Here is a 25729-nt window from a genome sequence, read left to right as displayed (position 1 = left end):
TAATAGCAAAAATTTGATGTCTTGATGCTGTCATTGTGCAAATGCTAAGGAAATGCTGTGATGTGATCTAATGCTCCTCCTGAGGCACGTAGCAAGGCACTGGTGATAGGTTGCATTCATTTCTTTCACCTCGTGTCTTTGCTCCACCTTTCCATAGGAGTATGAAAGTGAACATCAGATATTGGCCGGCAAATCCAGGCGCCAACCTGACAGGCCTAAATATTAAAAAATATTTAAGCAAGCAACACTTGTAACGAGAGTGGGAACATGACTCCAGGCCTCCTCCTTGAAAGGCTGCTCCTGCAACTATGAATTACATCAGGCAAATAAAAATAGAGTGCACTGCCAATTATCCAGGTTGTTGGACTGATCATCTTGTACTTCTGAAACATTTCTCCTCATCCTCAATCCAGCGACTTGTCAGGGCTGTTGCATTTTCATTCCGGTGGCAGGGATTCATGTGGCGGAGCGGGTGGGGGTGCGGGGGCTCTCAAGGCGGGCTCCACAGCAGCACCCACGGAGCTGGTGCCCAGCCCTGCGGGGGCCGGGAGCAGGCTGAGGGGACCCCCTGGCTGGGTGTGGGCCCCGCGCCTCGGCTCCTGCCAGTGGAGACCCAGCTCAGGCTGACCCGCAGCAGGCCGCCGGTGTGGGGCAGGAGGAGATGGGGGGTTCAAGCTCCCCACTGTCCCTGGCTGGAGCAGGGTCCCTCAGAGCTGCAGTTCAGCTCACAGCTCGGCGAGCTGGGTCTCGCAAGCTCGGCCCGTTTTGATGCTGTGCACACAGGGCTGTGCAGGCTGGCCAGAGCAGCCAAGTGACTGTGAGCCAGGCTCTGGGGGAGCCAGCTGCTACCTGAACCCACAGAGCGGAGGAAGCTGTGAGCGCCTCTTTGCCTTGGTTTTGCTCAGATGCAGTTGGGTTTTTCCTCCACCCCTACGCACAGCTCCAGCTCCCTGCTGCCAAGCCTCCTTGTCTATGTACACAGCAAGACCATCCTCACTGCTCCACTGCAATCCACCTTAGTCCTGCTAGTCCTTACAGTCCTCCCAGCCCTGGAGCAAATTCCCATTTTTTTCCCAAAATCCGTTTTAAGGAGCATCTTCCCTTCTCTAACCTTCCTGTGCCACCCCTTGGATTGCTGGAGCACTGCAGCTCCCCACCAGCTCTTCATCCACACCCTTCCCTTCACCATCGCCATCCTCTCTGGGGCTTGCTGGCACTTCTGATGCTGCCGGCGAGCTTGGGAACAGACGTGCAGCACCAGGAAGCAAAATAGAGGCCCACAGCTCTAAAGCTTCCAGCATAAAGATGACAAGCCCTTCTGTGTTCAATAGTAAAATGTCCGTGTGACTTCTGGCTGAAATATCAATTCAGTGGGCAAGAAGTCTGGATCATGGATATCTATCCAGATGGACTCGTCAGGAAAAGCAGAGCAGCAACTCAGCGGCACAGGGTCATAGGAAAACATTAGTAGCTCATTAAAGGAAGAAAAATCCTACCCCATGAAGATTCATGCTGCTGGACTTGCAGATGGAATACAGCAAATGCAAATCTTTTACACTATTTTAATACTGCTTGAACTTTAAATTACAGCACAAACTTTACTACGGAATTGCTCTTGATATCTAGATAATTATATACTGTCTGTGCCTCTCGTATTTTTGCATGTTGATAACTTACTACCATTTTGTTATAACCTGATCATTTTCCTGGAGTTTTATTATTTATAATTTATAATGTTTTTATTTCATAGAAAAAATATTATACTATTATGTGCCGGACTGAATCATATTTTTAAGCTTCAGCAACTCACAGTGCTTACAATTAATTAAATGCAATGTATTCAAACAGACAAATTTCAAATAGTACTGAATGATCGTTTAATGTTAACTGTGTGTTTTATGGACATATTTTCATTGTATGCACTTTAAATATTTTATTGTTTTATTTTATTATCGTTTTTATGTGATTTCAAAACAATAGATTCCTTGGCCCATTGTCTTATAAATTAGATCAGCTTACTATTGCTATAAATATTGCGAGTAAATACTGTATCTCTGTTAATATAAATAGATCAGCATTTCATTTATAGTTTACAATTCTATTACCATCCATTAGACTTTTAGACATGGAAAATTTTATCTCAGATCCATTTTTTTCATCCATTCAACAAAGGAAATCGTATAACTATTATGCTATGTTCTTCTACATTATTTTTAAACAAATAGGTTATAATTTTTCCAAGGAGTCATTCTTAAGTTGTGTTTGGTATTCCATTTTCATGTGTTTCTGTAAGCAATAATATATTTTGTTAACTTTTAAAATCTCCCAAATCCTTCATAACTCCTACTGCTCACTCTTAAATGCAACCAACACTATTTTTAAAGACTGGTAGATACAACATATTTATATTATTGAAAGTCTATTTATAATTTTCTTCAAGGCTGAATCACACTTTTAGAAGGATCTGGCATATAGAGCTTAATTTTTAAGACAGCTACACAGCAAGATTTTAGGGGCACGTGCCTGGTCCTTGCTGCCCAAGCCAGAATTTCTAGAAACCTCACACTGGATCTAGGCACCTAATCAGTGAGCACCTTTCCTGTATTTCTAATTCAGTCATCTTTCCCACTTAGAAAATACTTAGCCAGAATACTCTTTATACCATGATAATATGCATGGCTATCTTACGTGATGAGCTCATTTGGCTGCTTATTTTGTTGTCTAACTGAGAACAGAGCTCCTTAACATATTCTCTGGAGTTGTGTAATGTGTGCAGCTAGGCTTGCCTCCTATGTTGGTGAGGTCCTCTAGGTCACAGTTGCATGTTTGTTTTCTCCTTCCAGTGGGTAATTTGGTTTTTAATAATGTTTTTGACCCCATTTGCAGATTGTGTGCCATAACTAGGAAGGGATGGGCCCTGCAGTAAGTAATTAAGTCTGCAGGAGTAGGGCTGCTTATTTTTCATTGCAGCAGATAATCAGAATGCTGTTGCTCAAGTGTAAAATGCAGAAATTAATGATCCTATATAATACAGATTAAAGCTTTCATTTTAAGAACTATCAGTGCAGAAGAACAAAAGTAGGGAGCCCTGCACCCACTTTGGAATTTCAATGTATGATCTTTCTAACATATTTGGAGTAGCTGCCTGAATACAAACCAGAGCAAAATTCAATCATGTAATAGCTTAAATAAATGATCAAGTCAGAACTCTAACTATGCAGCCACCCTCATTGCTACTTAGAAAAAGGTGTTGTTGAGTGTAAACATTCTCCAGTAGGTTTTGTGACTTTGAGGCTTTTATGGGTTTCCTAAAGCGGAAAGATATTTTTCCATAAGTAGAATAAAGTTGTGTGTCACAAAGAACAAAGACTACATTTTTAACTCCTTAAAAGTCTTGGCTTCACAGAAAAAGAATATTGTTCTAGAAGAGTAACGTATTACTCTGAATCCCACAAAACTTCTTTATATATGTGCATAGGCAACTAGAAACTAAATGTACCTCTACCGCATTGTAGTAAGTAGTCTTACAGCATGAAAGCAGATTGGGATCCCATTTTGACAGGTGCTGTGCAAGAAGAGAGCATGGCAATATAGTATAAATAGTAATCGTACGGACAAAGAGATCACACTGTATTTCTGTTTGGTTTGGATTGAGTGCAGATGACATACAAAGGCTGTTAAAGAGGGAGACTGGATAAAAGTATATGACGTACATAAACTACAGGTGAGAAAGAATTCAGAAATAGGAAAACACTCATTTCTGCAGGTTTTTTTTAAGCGATGAAGAAAAATGGAGAATTTTAAATGTTTTCTTTACACTAGACAGAAAATACTTTCAAATTGATAAATCGTTCAGTTAGTATCATGAAATGCCTGTAACATTCCCACAATTTAGGCACATGACTGAAGAAAGAAAGGATATTTCTTTGTTTCCTGTATTATTTAAATACCAGTACCCATAGAACTGGTTTCATGAACCAGGGTTCATATTTTTAGACTGTCACTTCTCTGACTAGGCTTACTCTTTTCTTCTATAAAGTTGGCATCTTTTTCTTTCACACACACACACACACAAAAAAAAAAAAGTGTGACAGTTTCCTCTTCAAATGTCTTTGAATAGTCCTTAGTCTTATTGCCCTGACCCAAAGGGTATCAGTCTCAATCCTGCTCTAAGCCAGCACAGGCTTTTGCCTCATTGAAAGGATGGGCACAACAGGAGTGTCCCCACTGCACTAAGTGACCTTTAAGAAATTTCATCCTTGTCCCATTCCTTCATTTTTGTCTGGAACTACTTAGAGAGGAACAAGAGAATGAGACAATCTTAAATATAAAAGTGGTTTGGAAATGACAGCCTATCCTTTTCCATATAACAATTTTTCAGTCATAATAACAGTACATATCTTATTCTTTTCCACCAGAATAACTGCATTTACCTTTCCATTAATAGTTCACTACATAATCAGTGTGGATTTGAAGAAGAGAAGATGAACCATACCAAGAAAAGAATCTGACACCTACAGTCATGTTCTTTAGACCTCATAAGTGGGATTTTGTGCTACTTTGCTGTATACACAAAGAAAGAGAAAAAAAAAATGAAGAATCAAAGAAGTAATTTTCACCTGTTTCCAATGTTATTTAACATGTACTTTGACCAGTTGTCTCTGCTGGAGCTTGAGCAATCTTCCTGTTGCTAAGAACCTACAAATCTAACAACAATCTCTACTGCAGATCATCAATGAGTAACACTCAGAGAGTAAATCTGGAAGCAAGGTAGATACATATACTTTTATATTGTTTTTTTAACTTGAATCTTCATCTTCCTGATCTAATGACAATCATTTTGTTTTGCAGAGTTAGATGGTGTCAAAACTAATAGAAAATGGTTTCTCATGTGGACTGTCTTTCCCACCTCCCATACACTGCTCATTCTGTCACAGTGATGTTTGAAATATGCTTTTGCCAAAGTTTACCATTTCAGTACAATGCTGAATTTCAGTAGGAAACCATCTTAACACATCTAGAATGGTGTTTCTTGCACACAATGACCCTATCTTTATACACACTGCCTGAGTCAGGATAAGAACAGACTTCTCTTCTACAATTCCTGTATCCGTTTTACTATCCCTTAAAGGTCAAGGCATTGGTCTTGGCTTATACATCAAAATGCTGAGAGTTTGATTATACTTAGGTGGTCTATCATGAGCTCATGATTTTGCTGTGATGAACTTGGTAGCAAAAGAGCACCAATACCATACTCTTCAATTTTCCCTTTAGCAGCAACACTACAGCAGGCTTTGCTTTGTACAGATCGATCGATTCAAGGGATTTGCGTGCAGGGTTCTGTAGGTCAAATTCAATTGCTGAAATTCCACAGTGTTGAGATGTCAGAAAACCTGCAAACCACATTTTGAACGCTATTAATGTACTCACCCTGAACATCAGGCAATCAAAAATGTATGGCTACTGGACACATTTTGAAATTACTATTTCTTTAAGGCTTTAAGGGAAACTTACTAAAAAGGTAAAGAAAAGTTTTAAAACAAACTGCAAATGCAACATTTGACACAGAGTGCATTGAGTCAAATTCAGCTATGGTTCAAATCCACGATGTCACAGAAAACGTTTGCATGATATTGTCAATGAAATTCAGAAGGGGGTGGGAAAAAAAAAAAAACACAAAAAAACCCACCAAAAAGAATAACACAGAGAGTGCTGCAATATCTGCAGCTCTCTGACCCAGACTGTCACATATACAAGTTCAGTCCTAAGCAAAAACTTTTATCATCTGCCTCAGACATTATCTGGCTTTACTTATCCTGAAAGCAGTCACAAATTATCTCAAAAATCTGGAATATCTGGAAGACCCCTTCCTGAGTAAGCCATTACATCCTCACAGCCACAGGGAAAGCACCACTCAGAATGTGGCAGAACTTGAATAACTGAACTTTCCCAGCTCATGCTACGTACATCGGTATGGGAGGGGAAGTTCAAGATGAAGATCAGCAGCTTGAAGGACAAAGTAGAGGCATGGGAAAAGGAAGGAGAGGGAGGAATATGGCAAGAAACTGAGACTTCTGTAACCCAAGGCAAAGGGCAAGGGAGATGGAGTGTGGGTTTGAGGAAGGAGGAGACGAAAGGAGGATCCCCACCCATGTTTTTCTGAACCATCACCACAAGCACCTTTAATCTCTCTGACTCTTTTTGTTTCACCAGTACCTGCCCACCCTACTCAGATGGACCTTCCCAGCTTTTTGCCTCCAAATCTGTCACTGCCCCTTGCACTGAGATTCTGCTTTGGCACAAGGAAGTTAATTTTGCCTGTAGTACAGAGAAGCCTAGGAGAATCTCCACTGGTAGGGAAAACTCCTTAAATACCAAAGACAGCTATATTTTTGAAAAGCTGAGGAAATTCCAGAAGGCTTTTCAGAGGTTTGGCTGCCATCTCTCGCAGAAACATCTAAGATCTTCCATTCTGGACACTCACAAGGCTGTGGTGTTTAGTCCCACTTGCAGCTGTTCCCAGAGCAATTAAGTTTTAAGAGCCTCAGAAGAGCCTAGACACTGCCCTGGCTTGGAGTCTCAGTGCAATTTTGTGTGAGGAGGTGATTCAGTAAAACCTTCTTGGGAAATGAAATTCATGTTTCACAGTCTCTCCTGGATTGCACACTGGCCCCATGGACCTCCTTATGGCTTAACCCTGCCCTTCCACCAGACCAAGGGTGTAAAGGTTCTCTGGGACCCCTTTCTGACTCTGCAGGCACCTGACAATGCACCTGGCCATGAAAATGTAATTTTGCACAGCACTTTTATTACCTTCCCCAGGCAAAACTCCCCTCAGATTTGCCTATCCTTCCCTGGTGGCCTACCAAAGGTGGTTTTATTTTCAGGAAGGCAGGTTGCTCTCTGCTTTGTTTCCCCTCAAGGTGTATGGCACAGGTACCACTCTTGAAAACACTTGAAATTTAACCTGTCACAGGATTCCCACCATCAGCCCCATCGGGTGGCTCATATCTGTAGCTGAGAGATTGCCTGCTTCCTTATCCTTCCTGCCCTGCCTTGGAAAACCATCTTGCTCTGGATGAAAACCATTTGCTTGTCCACAAATGGTCCACTTGAGTATGATTAACAGCTCTTTGCTGTTACTCCTGGGTTAGGGTTAATTCAAGATGATGCAGGGAAACCTCGAACAAACAGACTAAGACCTAAATCACACAGACTCCAAGCAGAAATCGCAAGCTGCAGATAGCACCTCCAAATCTCTGGCAGCCCACTCTGCAGTGGGAACAGGGAAGAGGTGAGGAATCTGGAAGCCTGCTCAGCCACCTGCTAAAGACCCTGCCATCCAGCAGCTGCAGAGCCAGGGAGATGGGCACCAGGGGCTCTTGGCTGTGGGACAGCTTAGAAGGAAAACCACGGAGTTCCATTATTAGATACCATATTAGATACAGTAGAGGCCATCTATTTGTTTTCCTGTTCAACTAATATTGAAATTTCTTAGTGTCACCCAGAATCTCAGCGTAAGTGAGTAGGAGAGACACATTTGTGCCTCTGTGCTGGCTGCCAGCACTCCACCAAAAATCTAACCTTTTCTTTCATTTAGTGTCATCAAGCCCAGCAGCAGCTGGGCTCCCACTAAGCACAATGTGCTGACTGCTCTGCCTGCAGATAACTCCACACATGCTCAATCCTTTATTTTAAAAGACAGATTTATCTCAGAGAGAGAGAAAGAGAGAGAGAATACCAGAACATCTTTTTTCTTCTTCTTTTCTTTTCTTATCTTTAGCACTTTGAAAGGAAATCCAAAATAATTTATTTGTGCCTATTTCTTAGTTTCTTCATTGGCAATAATGAAGCTCTCATTAGACCCATGAATGGGACGTTATATGGCTTATGTTTTCAGTCTAGGCAGAGGCTGGCAAATCAACCTTTTTCAACTTCAGTTGGAAACATGAGCTAAACAGAGTATATGTGTGGGTGTGGTGTTGCTTATTTTTCTTAATAATCAGGCTTATTTTTTAAAACTTTATCATATTTTTGTAGAGGGGAAAAGAAAAGTAAATTCTGCTTTTCAGTTAAAAGGTAAGGAAATCATTTGCAAAAATGAGAAGCCAGTTCATAGAGCTCACCACCTTGCACACTCATTCATAAAGTGACCACTTTAAGACACACTCAGTGTTTGACTGGTAAAATTTCATGTCAGCAGTCACACCATATGTGAAGGGTATTTCCAAGACAGAAAACATTCCCTGCACACTGACTAAAATTCAACACCTTTCACAAACATTTCAGGTTGTTTGAAATTGTTCCAATTTCCATTATCTTGCACAGTCACAGAATTTAGAAACAAGAAAGACTGGAGTAAAATGCAAAGGAAGTTAAAATGTCAGAGGTCCCCAAAATAAAAGCAGTGTAAAACACAGAATATCACGCAAAAAATCTCAGTAAGCTTTCTGCGCAGTAGTTACAAATGGGGTTTCATCACGCAGTTTATGTAGCCAAAGTTGCTCTTATCACTTGGGTGGGTTTTTGTTTATATTTTTCAGCGAGCTGGAGACCAATCCTAATTCTAACAAAGCTTTAATGTGTATGTGTGACAGAGGAAGGTCCTGTGCATGTTAAATTTCTTTTAAGCGGTTTCATCAGTCTATTAGAGCAAAGGCAGGTTTTCTAAATTGTCAAAAAGATGCCAGTTTCAGGCGTCTGTAGGATAAGCCAATCTTTTCAACTAGGACAAAACCCACCACTACATAATAGTCTTTACAGGCTCATAAACCACCGTACCACCCAAGATGTTAACAAGCTGGCATGTTTTGAGCATCAAAGATAGAGAGGAAACTATGTTTACATGTTTGGCACAAAAACTAATGAGGAAAGTCAATTGGCCTTTTGTCTTGAGGGTCTGAAGAGCTGCACTGTAATGTTTGGTTTCTTGGTTGGCACTTGTTCAAGTAATCACTCGTGGCCTGACAAAGCAGCACTTGTGTTTTATTAGTGGCCATGCTGAACTCTCCTGCCTGGGCTGTGTTGTCTCTCAATAGAGCTCTGCACCAGAGGGCACACTTATTTGAAAACACTAAATCAGAGCATGATGATCTTTGCCCGACAAATACAACCAAGAGAGCAGAAGGAAGTGTTGACAACAGCTCTCCTTTTGTTAGAGAAAGTGAGGAAATAACAACTGGCGTGTGTGTGCATGCGTGTGTAAGAACAGTCCTGAAACACCAGTGACAAAACCAGCAAAACTTTGTTCCCATGATGAGGTGCTCAGAGCCAAGTGCATTCGCTTCATCCTTGAGAACAGCACATCAGTGAGGCTAAATTTCATGTTGCCCACAGGTGGGAGAACAGACTAAGCATTTTTAATGTGTTGGGTCAATCTGGCACAGGCAACAAAGGTACAGACTCGTGAAACACTACAGTCCAAAGAATTTGAAAGTCACTGTTTCATCTACTTGAGCCAGGTAAAAGGCAAACCCTGGAGGGTCAGGCTTCTTTATCTGATAAAACTCAAACCCTCAGCTTTCAAATACTTGAAAAAGCACAAACTTGTCAGCAAAGTTGGGCTGCGATTTGTGTTTTGGGAAATTGGACTTTTTTGTGAAACTGTTGGCACTCCTTGCCAGAAAGATGATGAGAACAAACTTGCAAACTCTGACTCACAGCAACAGCCCCCCTCACTGCAAGAGATAATTGCACAGAGACAAATTAACTGTTCCAGTTATGATGTCTGTGTGTAGGAACCTTCACCAGTCTGGGGGTGGGAAAAAAAATGTCCAGAGGGATATCAAAGTGAAAAATAATGCCTAAATTGAAGGTCCTTTATTTTGGGCTATTTTGTTTCTTTTCCTGTCACTTAGAATCTCCTATGTAGGTTATATAGAATATATACAAGTTTTGCTACAAAGTTCCACATGCCACCTCCATTTAACTTCACGAATTTGACCAGACCACCTACTTTTAATGCAGCTACCTATAGACACATTAGATATATGCTTAAGAATCTCCAGTTTTGTAGCTCTAATCTCAGGCATCTTGTAAAGTTGTGAGGGGCTGACACAAATAGCAGGTGGCTTCTGTTTAAAATACATTTTCAAAGGACAAGGAAAATATCTTATTAATTGTTTTTTCAGTGATAATTTAGTCTGAAATGAAATATATATAATATTAAAGCCTTATGTATGAAGAACTATTTTTTAGTATATGGAATGTAATTTTGAAATTTTTCCTGTGCTAAATCCATGACTATTCACAATCATATTACAATTTAATATATACAATTATATTAAATCATATAAGTGGGGGAAAGGGACATAAAATATTGAAAGAAGTTGTGTCTGGTAAAAAAATAAAACAAACAAAACCCCCCACAAAACCAACCAAGAATGTGGTCTCTGAGTTTTCATGATGGTATAAAGATGCAATGATCATCTGATGCATTAAAACTCCCCAGGTAGGCAAGAAGATCAAAATACAGCTCACTATGCCTTTCCAAAAAATCTTGTGACATCTCAAACAAGCTGAATATTACACACATTATAACTGAACAATCTCTAAACACGCTCTGCCACCAAAATCACTTACTGATCTGTGAAATCCTGTAACAGTTCTGGAAACCTACCTGAAGAACAAACTGTGTTTACAGTAACTAGTGTCTGAAGAGTCAGTTTTTCATAATTTTTGTATGAGATTTTTGGGCACAGTTTCTGGCTTTCAAAGACAATTTTGTTGATGAATGTTGTCTCCAGCTGAAGACGATCATCAAATTGCAGCAGGCTGTATGTGGCATATAACACTGCATTGCCTGTCTGATAAAACTCCAGTGCGGTGGGTATAGTAAAGCATTTCTGCATTCGGTTAGGTCTTGGCAGCTGCCTCTTATCTGTCCAGAGACTCAACTTGGCCTCACGAGAATACCTTGTAGGATTATTTCAGGGCACTGCAAAGAATGTGCTACTTTGACACAAAATATATATTATTGTCGTCTTCAGGCTTCTTGGCGCACTCCTCCAGCGCACTCCCTCAGGAAGGAACTCACAGTGAGTCCTTTTTTGCACTTTTTAACCTGTCCTCTGTTGAATACTTAGGGGTTCAGGATTAGCTTTAGGAGGAACTAGTATCTGTCTAGTGAAGATGCAAATAAAGAAACCCATAATTTATTTTTTTTTGTGAACTGAATCCACTATAGCCCCGTGTGTATATCTCCTTAAAATGTTAAAATGATGGAGTTTTGGTATTTGACTCTGTTTTGGAGAACAAAATAGACATTATTTCTCTATTCAATAGCAAAGTTTCTTCCTGTCACACAGTGTCAGGAATCAAGCAATCCCTTAAGAGTGATTCGAGAACTGAATGAGTAAATGCAATATATAGCTGACACTGAACCTTTTGAAAAACAGTCTCTATTAATTCAGACCTGTCAATACTTAAGTTTTACCTAGGAGACCAGCGATTTCTATATTCTGCTTTTGTTTTCTCCTCTAAAATTTGCCATTTATTTCAGCAATTACAACACATTTTTTTCAAACTTTTCACAAGCCTTGCCTTCTCTTTAGGGAAACAGCATCTAGTCCCTGTTGGCTGAGGGATTATTATTAACTCCTGCGGTGTGAATTACACTTTAAAACATAAATAAGGCATGTAGCAGGTAAAACAGCATAAAGAAGTTTTCACTATTTCCTCCAAATTTAGATCTAACTAGTAATCAATTTCTTAAATTTTTTCACTTTTTGCCCCTACTATTTGCGTGTTAGATGATTTAAAAATTATTCCAGTGATTTTTGATAACTATGTATTACAGATACTGTTTGTTGGTTTACAAAAGACTAATTGCATAGTGCTAGATGTGGACAGCTTCAATGCCTTTCTTTTCTAAACAGGAATTATGCATTGATTATTGCTTCATTCTAACAATAGTAGTCAGAATTAAGTCTTACATGTAGAGGGTCTACTGAGAAAGCTGCAGACTAGAGCAATCACAAAAGATAAGAGAACTTAAATACTTTAACCCCAGCTTTAACTATCTTCTATAAAATATACTTATTTCTTATTTCCCTACTGTTTAATTTTTTCCAAACATTTCCAGGGAAAACACTGGGTTTCTATTTTTTCATTAAAACCTGAATCTCCTATTTTCAAATGAGGTGTTTATAACCTTCTAATCAGGTATGAGCACAGACATGTTACAATTTGCTTTGTGAATTAAAAATTTAAAAAATATATATTGTTGAGAGCTAGTTTTTGTGGTGCTGTTGTAGTATTAATACAAGGTGAATTCAGTAAAGGCAATGTCCTCAGCACCTAAACCTATAAACATTTCTGGCTAGCACAAAAGACAAGTTTTTACCTATGAAAGAAGGAAAACAGCATCACCCCCCTTTCAATGTGAAGCTTGTACCTGAGTGTAGCACTTTGCAATGCGAATTATTTCCTGGAAGTTAAATTTATGACATGCTGGACTAAAGCAAGGGAAGAAATGGTATCCCACTATCACACTGTGACAGGTACCTATAAAAGATGTGATTCTACAGCACTGCCATCAGAATTATGAAGAATAGGAAATGTTTTCAGGAATGGCAATTTTTACCCAAAGTCTTCATGGAGTTTAGAGAAATGGGAATTTCAGTGCTAAAAAAGTAAATGTGAAAAATACCTATTTTATCTCTGCTGTTTACGCCAGTGGAAAGATAGTTTCACCATGACAGTAGAATTATAACAATACCAGTCTTTCCTTAGACTTTCTTTGTTAGAAATATCGCTGTGCAGAGGAACAGATAAAGTTAGCACCAGTATGTTTGCTAATAGTGAATCTTCTGCAACAAGGCTTTAGCCATTATTATAAATATGAATGCCCCTATGGATATATTTGTTCTTGGACATAGTGGTAATGTAGTGCCTGAATCAAATGAAAATAGGAATAAAATACTGCTATATCATCTGAAAATCAATGACACTTACGTGATACAATGGTACAAATCTCTGGACCTAGCAAAATGGAGATATTCATGGAAACACCTCCAGTATAAAACATTATCTAATTTAATCAACTTCCACAAATACACTATTTAGTTCTTTATTTTTTAGCAATGTCCTATAAGACTTAGAAAATCTCTCTACACTTCTAAAATGACCTGTTTTCAAAAGACAGAATACCAGAACACTGATTTTCATCTAACCTTACTCAGATAAAGCTCTTGTTATCTTCATTGAGAACCTGCCACTAAATGTCTAAACCAAGGTGCTGAAATCTAGGCTACTAAATCCAAATATCGGTACCTAACAAAAACAGCTTTGTTTTCAGACTGTGACTGCCCAAAAATCCTACTGATATGATGGAAAACAGAAATCAGAATCTTCAGGGTTTTATGTTTTAAGATAATTTATTGTCCTAATTTCAAGCATTCCCATTTCAATGTTTTGAACAATTTCTGCATTCATTTTCCTTACATCTTTTTATTAGTTAACCAGTTTTCTTTAGTCCTTAGCTTACAGCTTTGTGAGCTCAAAACATTCCCTTTATTTAGGCAAATTATTTTTCCAGTGGTAGCATATTGAAGTGTCCCATTCTTAATGCCAGAGCAGCAATGCAAATTCATCCAAATAGATTACAGTTAACCATTCACAACTGGCGTAGACATGGGAGACAGACTTACTGAAGTACATATTTGTAAGAATCTTTTTTGTCCACATGGCACACTCAGAGCTTTTGAATTGAACAAAACTTGGGACATGGCTTATCTATTTCGCTCTGCCCTTAATTTCCTGACAGAATACGTGCTGGTGGTAAACGAGAAGTATGCATGCATTCAGAAAAATGTGCCTTTGCCAGGAAGACCTGGAGCAGTGGCTTCAGTTTCCTTTTTCTTGCAAAAGGTAATGGACTATATCCACTCTGTCCCTGAAAAGACCTGGCAATGAGGTCTCAGAAATAGTAAAAAGAGTGAGCATCCTCTAGCCAAGATGCTTTTGTAGAGTTGCGAGGATGGGCACATGCTGACCGAGGCACTTTGCTCCCACCAGCAGCTGCTTGGCCTTCCCACTCCTTCATCTTAATTACCCTGCTCCTCTCAATGCAAATCCCGGTGCTATAGATGAGTGTGACATGGGCAGCTGAGGTCTTTTTTCCTCGCAAAAAGAAAGAAGTCTGTTTGTGGAGGGTCCCCTCTACGCCTGGATGAATGGATAAGCATCATCCCTGCACACATACTGCCCTTAGTTACACTAACTGAACGTCATCATTTGTTGGTCTAAGAAAGTGGGAACCTGAACCCACAGCAGTCACTTGGTCTGAACGAAGGCTTCTAATTGCATAACATAGGACTCTGGTGTTGAAGTATCTTGCTCTAAAATATAAGCAAATGAGACATAAGCCCAATACTGTGGGTGTTACACGGAGCCCTAATTCTTGTGCTCCCAAAGGTCCTGTACACTTTGAGAATAGCCCCAACGGACAAAAGCTCTAAGCCAGGTTTCTGAATAAAAAATCCACTTCCTGCAAGTTCGATTAAGCTAGCTAATTTTCAGTCAAACACACTAATTTCTTGACAGGTTCTTCTGATGTTTTCCCTCTGTTTGCAATTTGCATCATTAAGCAGCTTGGTGTTTCAAAGCAGCTGCAGTAGTAAGGTCACAAGGTTTTATGTTAAATAGCAACATCTTCTGCTTTTTAAAGAAGAAACAGAAAGCAGCTGATCTGATGGCGCATAATTTTCTTTCTTTCCCTTTTTCTCTTTGGGGTGAGAAAAAGGAAGGATTGGAGCTTCTTGTGGATCACAGACATTTTACTCTGGAAGAAAGAGCAGATCTATAGGTCTTTGTGCTCTCGAAAGCAACACAGAATCACAGGTGTCCTTGATTATCAAGAAATCTTCTTCTTTTCTAATGGTTTCCCCTTCTCTCCCTGAGAACAGCAGGTCATCTTTCGGGCATGAATATCTCATTTTAAGAGGCACAAAATTCAGTCTTAAAAGGAAAATTTTAAATAAAGGTATACACTGAATTGGAAGATTAAAAAAAAAAAAAGCTTGGCAATGTTCAGTATGCCAGAAAGAAGGGCTGTGCTGACCTATCCAGAGTAAATAGTGATAGTAAACAGATGTTTCTCAATTAATTCTGCCTGCACTCTGTTTCCATATCTGAGGAACAGTGGTAACAACACAGCAAATAAAGTGTGACACAAAGACACCTTCATTCAGTCTTTCTCCCGGTAAAATTGCTTCCCTTCCCCCCCCGCCCCCCCCCCCCCTCCCCCCCACCCCCTGCCATTTTTTATGGTCACACAAAGTGAATTTGTGGGCTATAGCCACCCTAAAGCAGTTCCTCGTGCCTCGGGAGGCCGGCTGGTCACTGGGATTGGAAAAGCCTGAACCTCATAGCTCCAAGCAGTTTTGACAGTTGCTGAAGACACGTATCAGTAAATACTCTAAACTGAACTTAGCACTGCATCAAAGGCTCCTGAGCCGAGCGGCCCTGACAAAGCTATTCTTGGCCCATCAGGGCTCTGGGGTGCACAGCCTCTCGCTGGAAATGCCACTGCTGAATTGCCCTGTGGCTCTGCATCCACCAAATCAAAAATGAGTTTACATGCGTTTTTATCTCACAAACATTGATGCATATATGGTTGAGAGGGGCACAGCAAAACATGCTGAATTTCATGAAAATCATCACTGAAGGCAATGGCTTTTGTATAATAACATGTGTTCATACATGTAGGTACAAATGTACAGATGAGTGACTGTGGGATGTGTATATTGATAAGTAAAACTAGAGTAAATGCAGTGTTGTCTATACCCCACATTACAACTAATACTGTGAGTGATATATCTAAAAGGCTCATGTAGTCATAAGGCTGTCAGTTTTAAAATGCTGATAGGTAGAAAAATGACAAGTTACTCCTGGAGACAGGGAAGACATGCTTTGCCACTTGCACAGAGGAAGATACAGATGTTCTGACCTGTGTGGAAAAAGACAAACTATAAATCTCCATCTTGAAGGAAATATAATTGTAATTTTATCACTGAGGCCTCTTTGGGGAAAAAAAACCCCATAGTTTACGATGCATTGCACTCTTTCTTTGCTTACAACTCAGCAGCTACAATTAAGACAAGAGAGTTGGAAAATTTAATTCAGTTTAATTTGTTATACATTTTTCCCCTTCCAGAGAGCCATGTGATGTAGTGGAGGATAAGAAACCATGTCTTGTCTTTCAGTATTTATTAAGCAAACTAAAATAGTCTGTTTTGTAGAAAACAAATTTCATTTTGCCTGTCATACTAGAACCTTGTGCCAGTCTGATCTGTTGTATAGTCTCACTGAACCCAGTGGCTTTGAAGTAAATTGTGTATACAAATGTCTTGCTGTAAGCAGTCCTGTACTATCAGCATGTGTGGAGACCAGCATGAACTTGCCATTCAGAGAAATACAGGGCTGTGAAGAAGGGGAGAGAAATCTGTTTCCTTTCCTTCCTTATTTAGGTGCTGCAGAAGAATATGAAAGTAGTTCAATAAGGCAAATGATCCAAGAACAGTTCTTTTGAGTATGTTCTGATGTGTGCAAACATGACATATTTAATTAGTATTACATTCTATCTCTTATAAGAAACCCAAGATTCAAGATAGGATAATTATCTTTTAACAACATACAGCTGCTAAACTTCTCAGGAATATGGTACCACATCACAAATAACCACTTTCACAGAGGAACATTTATAAATGTCACGTCATGGAAGAGAAAAGCTACTGTGGAAAAAGGGAAACATTTTCATTCTTACAGATAAAGCAAGGCCTCAGAACCCCACACCTATGCAGCAAGCAAATGTGATTAAAGGCAGAACAAACAAGAAAAACCTTGCATTAAATAGATCATGAATTTGCTTGTGGGTCTGTAACAGATGTGTTACTAAGGATGCTTTGTTTATCCAGTTGCAAGACTGTCGAAGAGAATCATTCCAGTGATGCTGCTTATCACTCTTTTAATTCTGCTCAGGCAAAACTGTTAGCTTTGAAAAAGCAATTTTTTTTTGGCCCTACTCTATCTGGCTGCACAGAATTTTCAAAGCACCACAATGTTGTAAAAAATGCCCTTTTAATCAGATTACCCTTGGCGAACGTCCCAAACTCAGGCTGAAGTGCAGTGCTTGTGGTTTCTCAACAGCTTACACTAAGCCTGCACCATGGAAATAATCTACTTTTAAAACCCAGGAAACAAATCGACTGCACTAAGGACATAAGTCGCTGTCATTAGGGAGTGATTAAGCTAAACATTTTTATACACTCTGGTAGCCCAGTTTCATATTGTGTACCTCTGTGCCAAGAGAAAGAATGGCACCCCAAATGATGGCTCGTTTGATTCAGCCACCCCAAAAAGGTCTAGTCTTACACAAATTAAAGTTAATTTTTCCCTAATAATCACAAAAGGAAAAAAGAGGGCGAGAAAAAGAGATATATTTGCTTTTAATGAATTAGAAAATACAGTAAAATCAGCTTTACAAGCAATAATTCAGCTGAGGATCATGCGTTTGATTAAAGAATATACATGATATTTTTTGACACACATTAGCCTCTCCTAAAAATCCTGTCGCCTTACATTAAATTACTGCTACTTGTTTTATGCAAACATATTTCTTTTAATACATAATTTATGTTGGAAATTCTGTGTGGTTTTGAAGAGGCAGTTACCATTTTTATAATTTACCATTATAATGCCATGTCTTCAGCTTTCTGTGATGTTATATTTTTCATAGTGGGAAAATACAACATTGAGATGTTTGAACAGAAAATACTCCACCTCCCCTGATTTTCTTCTAACAAAACTGTAAAAAAAGAATATGGATCTGACTCTGTCTAATCAAATTACCTGGTGTCTGAGACAACCTTGCTATTTCGGTACATGCAGGTCCTAAAGAAGAAAGGATCTAGATGTCAGATCCTGGTGCATGAAGAGCGGAAGGTGTGTTTGCGGGAGGGAGATAGGTTTGTTTTTGTTTTCTGCATAAATCTGGGCTCAGGTCTGATATAGATGGGATGTTCAACTAGTCTAAGGTACAAATCAGGTCCGTTCTTGATCCCTACTTTGGACATTCTGCTGATAGTTCATTTCTAATTTATGGAACATGTCATTAATCCTCAATCTGTCAGCCTCTTTTTGACAATAATTCAGTCTGACAGTTGAAGGATTAATATTTATTAAACACCCTGTACTTTAGAAGTCAAAGAAATGTTCAATTCATTTCCGCGGCAAAATCTTCCAACTTGTAGCAAGCACTACCCCCAATCCCTTCGTGCTCCGTAAAAGCCAAATAAACCCAGATGACAACACAATAGGAACAGCAGATGACCAACAGAAACAAAACAATAAGGAAAAGAAAAAAGTAATTACAAGTAATCCTTCAAAAGACATGGTCGTGGATTCATTTAAGGTATTCCTCTGCCCAAGCATATGTTTTCTCACTCTTCCTTCCCCTTCCAGCCCTCCCCCTCCCTTCCCCACTCATAAATAATTCATAACCTGATAAATATGCAATTTCAAAAAAGTGCAGACACGGCAGCACTGCATTAAAAAAAAAAAAAAAAAGGCTTGTGCTTTTCACACAGAAGACCTGAGCTGCACTTAACGGATGACAGATTTTCCAGTATTCAAAAGCTGTATTATATATATATGATAGAAGTGAGACGGTATTTCTGGTCTGATTCCTTGCTAGACATGTTGTGAATTGTCTGCAGAAAGCTGTAACATAAAACAAATGGTGTTGTTGGTTTGGTTTGGTTTGGTTTCTTTTTTTTCCTTTTTGAAAGAAAAGATGAGGTGGAAAGCAACGGCATTCCCACTGTTTAAAGTTTGGCTGACCACATGTTTTCAGGTCGTTATAAATTTAGGGAGTACAGCTGGAGAAGAAGCACAGCCACATGCTTTCTCCTGTAGCTGGTGCAGAATTTGCAGGTAGCGCACGTGCCGTACGTAATTCTCTGGCGATCCCACTGGGAAGGTCTCCCTCCTCCCAGAGTCCCCCTAAGCGGTGGCCACTTACGGGCCATCGTGGGAACACTCTTCAGGGGCCGATTTCACAGGCTCGGCAGCAAAGTGCTCTGCCTTCTGCTTGCACGCAGGTAAAGCCCACCCGAAGTAAGACGCAGGATGAGAAGCGGAGCGGAGTACCTCCATTTTGTGGGCTAATTGCTTGATTACCAGGCTGAAACAAAATGGAGGAAAGACTTTTTTTTTTTTTTTTTGCAAAAGCAGCTCTAGGCTGACGTGACAGAAGAGACAAAGTATCGGGAGAAAAATGGTGCTTAAGGAGCATCAGTCATAAAATCACTAATATGAAATAGAATATGAGAAATATAGATAATGTGTACACATTCCTAACATTCCTACAGCTAATAGATGCACAGGACTCACGTACAGTTGATTTTTGGGTTTAGCAACAGTTAGAACATAAAAATGATTTCAACGTATGAAGTGTAACCTTTTGGATGAACATTTAAATTGGAAACACCATGGGTAAGAAATAGACCTCAGCATTTAATTTGGACTGGTTAGTTGGAAGCCTGTATTTACTGTACAATAATTTCAAATTTAATTAAATAACGCTGCTGATGCCAGTCACATCAACACTGTAAAGATGATTAATTACATGCTTAAATGAAATATAAACTGCTTTAAAAGTAACATCAATGCAGAGCCCTGTAAGCAGACACTATACGATAGATTTAAACGCAGGAGCCTACCTGCTTCCCTTAGAAGCACGCCATGGTTAAAAAAACCAGGCCCTGTATCTCAGTGTAGTAACTGTATCAAAAACAGAGCCTTTTATGAGTTTCTATTTTTCTGATATTTTTTTTCCCCCTCTTGACATTTTTTTTTTTTTTGCAGGAGAGCTTTCACATGATTTGCATTGTCACCTCGTGGACTGGCTATCGATAGGCAAACAGGGGCTGAGGCACTGTAATACGGGGCCGCGCTGTCACAACAAGGCAGCTGGATGGTTATATATTCCACTTTGTTTCCATTGTATTTCAATCCACAGAAGCAGCAGGACAAAGGGCCTGACAGAGTTAACCATGGATTGTCACCTTGATTTGTCCAGTCTAGCAGATACGCAGAAATGAATAATATTCTGCTTATAGACAAAACACAGAAGCAAATAAGCTTGCAAACAGCATTTTCAAAACTGTACTATCTGTAAAAAAAAAAAAAAAAATCAGGTATCTGTAGATGTTACATCCTCTATGGGGGAAATAAAAGCAGGAAGAATCATCAGACTAGCACACAGAAAAACTCCTCTGCAACACTGTCTATTGAAAACAGAAGAAGCAACCTCTGTGACTAGGGGCTTGGATCTCTGTCTAATCTGCATCATGTTGGTTTGTTTTTCAGGAATGTTACGACAGGGCTTTAAAACTGAAGTTTCTGTCATAAATGTAAACACTTTGGGGCAGGGACCATACCCTGTGTATGTTAGATTTGTTTGTGGGGCTACACCCTTAACACTGTAACTGGGAGGTGCAGTTATACATATGTGGAATACGGTAAACAAAGCTATTTCCAGAAAGAGGTACCAAATTAAAAATCTTTTTTTCTAAAAGAGTAAAAACAGTGAATGGAGCTCAATGTCTGCTCTAACATAGCTCTGACTTAAATATAAACAATGTCTTATTTAACAATCACTACTTAGAAGAGCTGCAAAACAGGCAATTGCTGTGAGGAAATTCAGTAGTGAAAAGATAATATTATAATCAACTGATCAACATCCAGGATAGCTTTTTACAATTTGAAAAATCTCAAATGTTAGCAAAATCATACACATAAGAAACAAACAAAAAAAAAATGCAGGAAAAAATTAAAGGAAGAAGTTGTCTTTTGCCCTCTTCCTAAGGACATAAAAATTCTGGTTTATGCTACTGTTCAGTAAGGTAAATTGAATGAAGAAAGGGAGATGACTCAACAGAGCAAAGGTCAGTTCTGAAACACCTTAATTTTTTTATAGAAGACAAAAACAACCAGCAAGAAACCTCATTGTGGTTTCTGACAACCACGTGTTCATTAACTATATGAAAGACATAATCAAACTCTCATTTTGCTTATACAACATACCTCACCAGAATGGACAAAATATTTGCCTCTGAAGAAAAACCTTTCAGAAACATGTCATTTATACGTCTTTTTTATTTATGAGATAAGGCTTATCAAAAGATGCGGTATTACACATCACAATAATGTATTCACTTCTGAGCATGCAGTATTTTAAACAGGCATGAAAGACTAAATGCATTTAATATTTTAGGGTTATTAGTTTTTAATAATAGATTGGATGATTTTTGCATTTGTGTATACATTTCGTTGTTCCAGTCGGTGTGTACCCATTCTTTTAACAGTGCAAAACCCCACACTAAAATATAACATGCCATCATACCATCTTAAGTATCTACTTGAAGCTACATTATGTATCAGAAAAGGAAAAAATATATAAATCTTACCCACATACTGGAATGCTAATGTGCATCCATCAAAGAGCTACACATTCATAGTAAAGGTTTCAGCCCAAATAAAGCCCCTTGCATTATCGCATACATGTAAAAAATAATGAAAAAAATTAAAACTCTTTTTTTTCTTTACCAAAATTGTTTAGGAAAACCTAAAGGCACCAAAAGAACCATTTATTGTCCAAGGAGAAAATTGCACGGATTTGTCTTTCCTCGGAATTCTATGCAGCCAACCGTAATAGCTCTTTGACAGTTCACCTGACTGCAGCAGAAATGGGAATGTGATGGTTACAGTGGATGACAGAAAGGGGCCATTTGAAGTGCTATTATGCAGTTTACATGAGAAGATTTCCACAGATTTTGGCTTTATTTAGTTATGTTATGTACATTTTTTGCTGGGATTTTTTGGGGGGTTTTTTGGTGGTGCGTTTTGTGATTTTTTTTTATCGAGCAATGTATGCCTTACAATAATAAAGGGCACATTCTTTTCTGGAGCTGCCATATAGAAATGCTAGAAATGCACACTTTAAAATTTAAAATTGCATTAGTATTTCCAAACTGGCTTGCGCTAGTCACTGTGTTTCACTACTAAAAATGAAAATGAGTACATTCTGTTCTCTCTTGCCCACGATGACATTTTAAAGGACTGTTATGTATGTTTTATTTCATCCAGTTTACCCAGCAATTTCAGATAGAGTAATACAAAGCAGATACTGTATGTTCATACTTAAGCAAAAGCATTAGTAAAAAGAATATTTTTTTTCATAAACAATTGTGGCAGAATTGGAATCTTTTTGAATGGTAAACAATTAAAAGGATATCCTATAAACCTTACACCATGGGGGGAAAAATATCTGTGAGTACCTTGCTGGAAGGATCCAATTCTGCAAGCTCTCATTAGAGTGAATGGCCAGACTGAAGCTACTAGGTCTTCTTGAAAGAGTAAAACCTACTCACGTGAGTCAGCGCTTACAGCACTGAGCCGCAACATTTAAGTATTTTATGGAAGGAGTTTAGGTGTTTTTGCTTTATGGGACTGCTATGTTGTACAGATCTTGCCATTCATGAAAAGATGAGCTTAAACCACAAACAAATACATATATTTCTTTCTATATGCCGATAGCATACAGAGAAACACGATGATAACATGCTCGTTGTTTTACACCAGAATATTTAAAAGAAAAAACACATTTACTGTGTAAGAAGAATAAATGGATGAAAGTGATAATGATGACACTACGCTGTCCTAACTTACTCTGCATTTGTGTGTGATTTCTAGATTTTACAAACCAGAAAAAATAAGCAACTGTACCCTTGATATATTGTTAAGCAGGCCTTCTATGTTTCTATTTTCTGCATAGGGTCAAGACTGTTGACATGGGATTAATCAGCTGCTCCTCCTAAGCCATGAATCAGGATAAATTGTTGTCTGTTTCACACAGTACAATTGCTTGAAGATAGAATTAAACATAGAAAGTACAGACATATGTGAAAACCAGCAGAAATAAGGTATTAATTGCAACACTGGTATAGTGATAGATCCTGTCTGCTTTTGCATTTTGAAGAATTTCAGCAGTAACAACATGAAAACAATGCTTAATTTTCCTCCCGCTTTCTGAAAATGCAATGATTCTTTTCAATACATTGCGCCCTCAGATCATGAAGTTTCACTGAAATATAAAAATTTTGCATCTATTCCTATAAGCAGATCTCTTCATGTCTGTATTTGATTTACAAGCAAAAAAGATCCAGTTATCTTCTGAATATCTTCTAGAGAACATACACTTACATGTAAATGTAGCCTGCTACCTACATTGTTGTTAGCTTATTTGTCAGCCTGTAGCATGATAGGATTTGAGAATATTGGGTGCAAAGTGTCTTCAGGAAGAGGGAAAGAAATCATTCACCATTAGAGATAAGTATGACAAGCTCCTTTTTACACTAGGATACACTTTTATTAAACAGAATGGCGGGGTGCCTGAGTGAGATTACATCTACTACCAATGATGACATGAAAATGGACACTTATTAATCACTGTTTTGAAAATAATTATCCATAGCTTTATAAATGCTATATCTAAGTCAGGATTTTTTCCCTGGGTGTTTTCTTTTATTCACAATACTGTTTTCTCATTACAGAGTTAGAACTTTTAACTATTTCATAAAGGGAGCGTAAAGGGTATGCAGCAAATATGTAGGTTAGTAATAGGATGCTAATATAAAACAGACATTGTATAGTTAGTTGAAAAATAACAGGTCATAGGTATTCAAAACACATCATAGTTATTCAAAAACACCACTTGATCTCTGTGATATTTCATAAATATTTTTGGAAGCTAAAATATCACAAAGAAGATTGTTCAGTTTTTAATTACAGAATAAAATTTCTGTTGATCACAATTCTATATATTGTAAAATAGAATACTTAAAAAGGATGTAAAACAGACTACTGAATTAAAAGATTTGGGGGGGATGTTGCAAATGGAAGTACTTTTGTTGATAAACAGCTTTTATGTGTTTTGTGTTTTATTTATTTTTGGCACAATTCAATGTAGAGTTTAAACATCTCTCAGATTTGCAATCAAACCAAGGCACTAATATGAAAAACTTTCATAAACTCCTCAGACAATGTAACTTCCTATAGTCATGTACCTCATATGCCCAAAACGTAGCAAAAATGTATTTTGCATCTAGTATTCATTATGTGTATAATTTTTATTATATATACATTTACATAGCATACTGCTGTATCAACATACAGAAATATATTAAGGCACTAATTTTGGAAAAATCCATTATCTTTACTAGGTGCAGTCCTGATAACTTTTAAATTAAATAAAAGATGTTCATAAAAAAAAGTAAGTTTCAAAGAAGTAGTTCCAGTGATGGAATGACAATTCAGTATTTAAAAAGAAATGACCATGTTCCATTATGCAAAAATCTATGTATGTTCAGAAAGCACACATGCATGGATGCATAAGAATGGCTGCAGTCTTTTAAAGCTTTTTTCAAAAGCAACTGTATAGATTCAAACTCCAGTAAATTTACTTCTTGTCCATCTTAACTCATGTGATGGCTAAATTTTATTTTACAAATTCATTTTAAGCTTTAATCAGCTACAATAATAATCTGTTAATCTAATTAAAAGAGTATAGAATGTAATGCCAGACTGCCAACATACAATCACGTAGCAGCCTTAACGTTGTTTTTTCAAAGTTGCATCTCAAAATAAGTAAATTCTGGAGAGGAAAAATTTAATTTTAAAAAGTTCAAATACAAATACAAGAATATTGTCTGGAAATGGAACAATATTTACATCTATATGTCTTGGAAATATATACATTTCTGCTTTAAGTAAGATTTTGGAGGAAACACATTTTACTATTACTGGAAAAAATGAATATAGCAACAATTGTTTGCTCACTGATGCTATAAATAATGTTTACCACAAGCTTCAGTAAATGTTTTGACAATGATTTATAAGTATGTTTAATAAAAATATTATATTTTTTCCATTCTAGCAGACAGCTAAATATTTTATAAATACAGTTCAAAGTAATGTATTGGTCGACTTTAAAAAGCTTTTTTCCTGACTTTTTTTTTCACTTAAAAATGCCTCCCCTCCTCAGAATACTTTAAAGCAGAGGGTTTATTGTTGTTGTTTTTCCTGAAGAAAGTTATTCTTTTTTCCTCCCCTAATACTAATTTGGTAACTTTAGCAGCTCTTCAATGTTTGCAGGATGTGTTATTAAGGATTAAGCTTTAAGTTTATTTGTATAGGTAAAGAACCTGGTGTTGCACAGGTCAAGTGGTTTCAGCATGAAAAATAAAGCAATATATTTAAAGAGGTGTTAGTATCCCCTTTCTGAGTCCATTTTTTATTTCATAGTGCAAATATGGTTATAAATCACATTACCCAATGCATACAAATGATCCGAATTACAAAACAGACTGGAATACCTGCACCTTCTGTTTAACCTGTGGAGATGACTCATATAATTGAATTGGAATATGCATACTATACTTATGTATAAATTTCACTAAATTGTTTTAAAGATAAGTGCTTTGTGGAGGAATGAAGAACGCGTCTGAGATACCAACAGTATCTCAGCTTTAGCTTTCCGTAAGGCAGCTAATCCAAAAACATGTCTCCTAAATTTCTCACTTGATTTACACAGAACAGTCTTTATCAAAAAGATATACCTCATCTGGACTTCTGTATCAAATTCCCTTTTTTTTATTTAAGAGAGAGA

Source organism: Falco biarmicus, chromosome 3 (genome assembly GCF_023638135.1).
Source record: "Falco biarmicus isolate bFalBia1 chromosome 3, bFalBia1.pri, whole genome shotgun sequence".
Classification (NCBI taxonomy): Eukaryota; Metazoa; Chordata; class Aves; order Falconiformes; family Falconidae; genus Falco; species Falco biarmicus.
Note: the sequence above shows the minus strand (reverse complement) of the source record.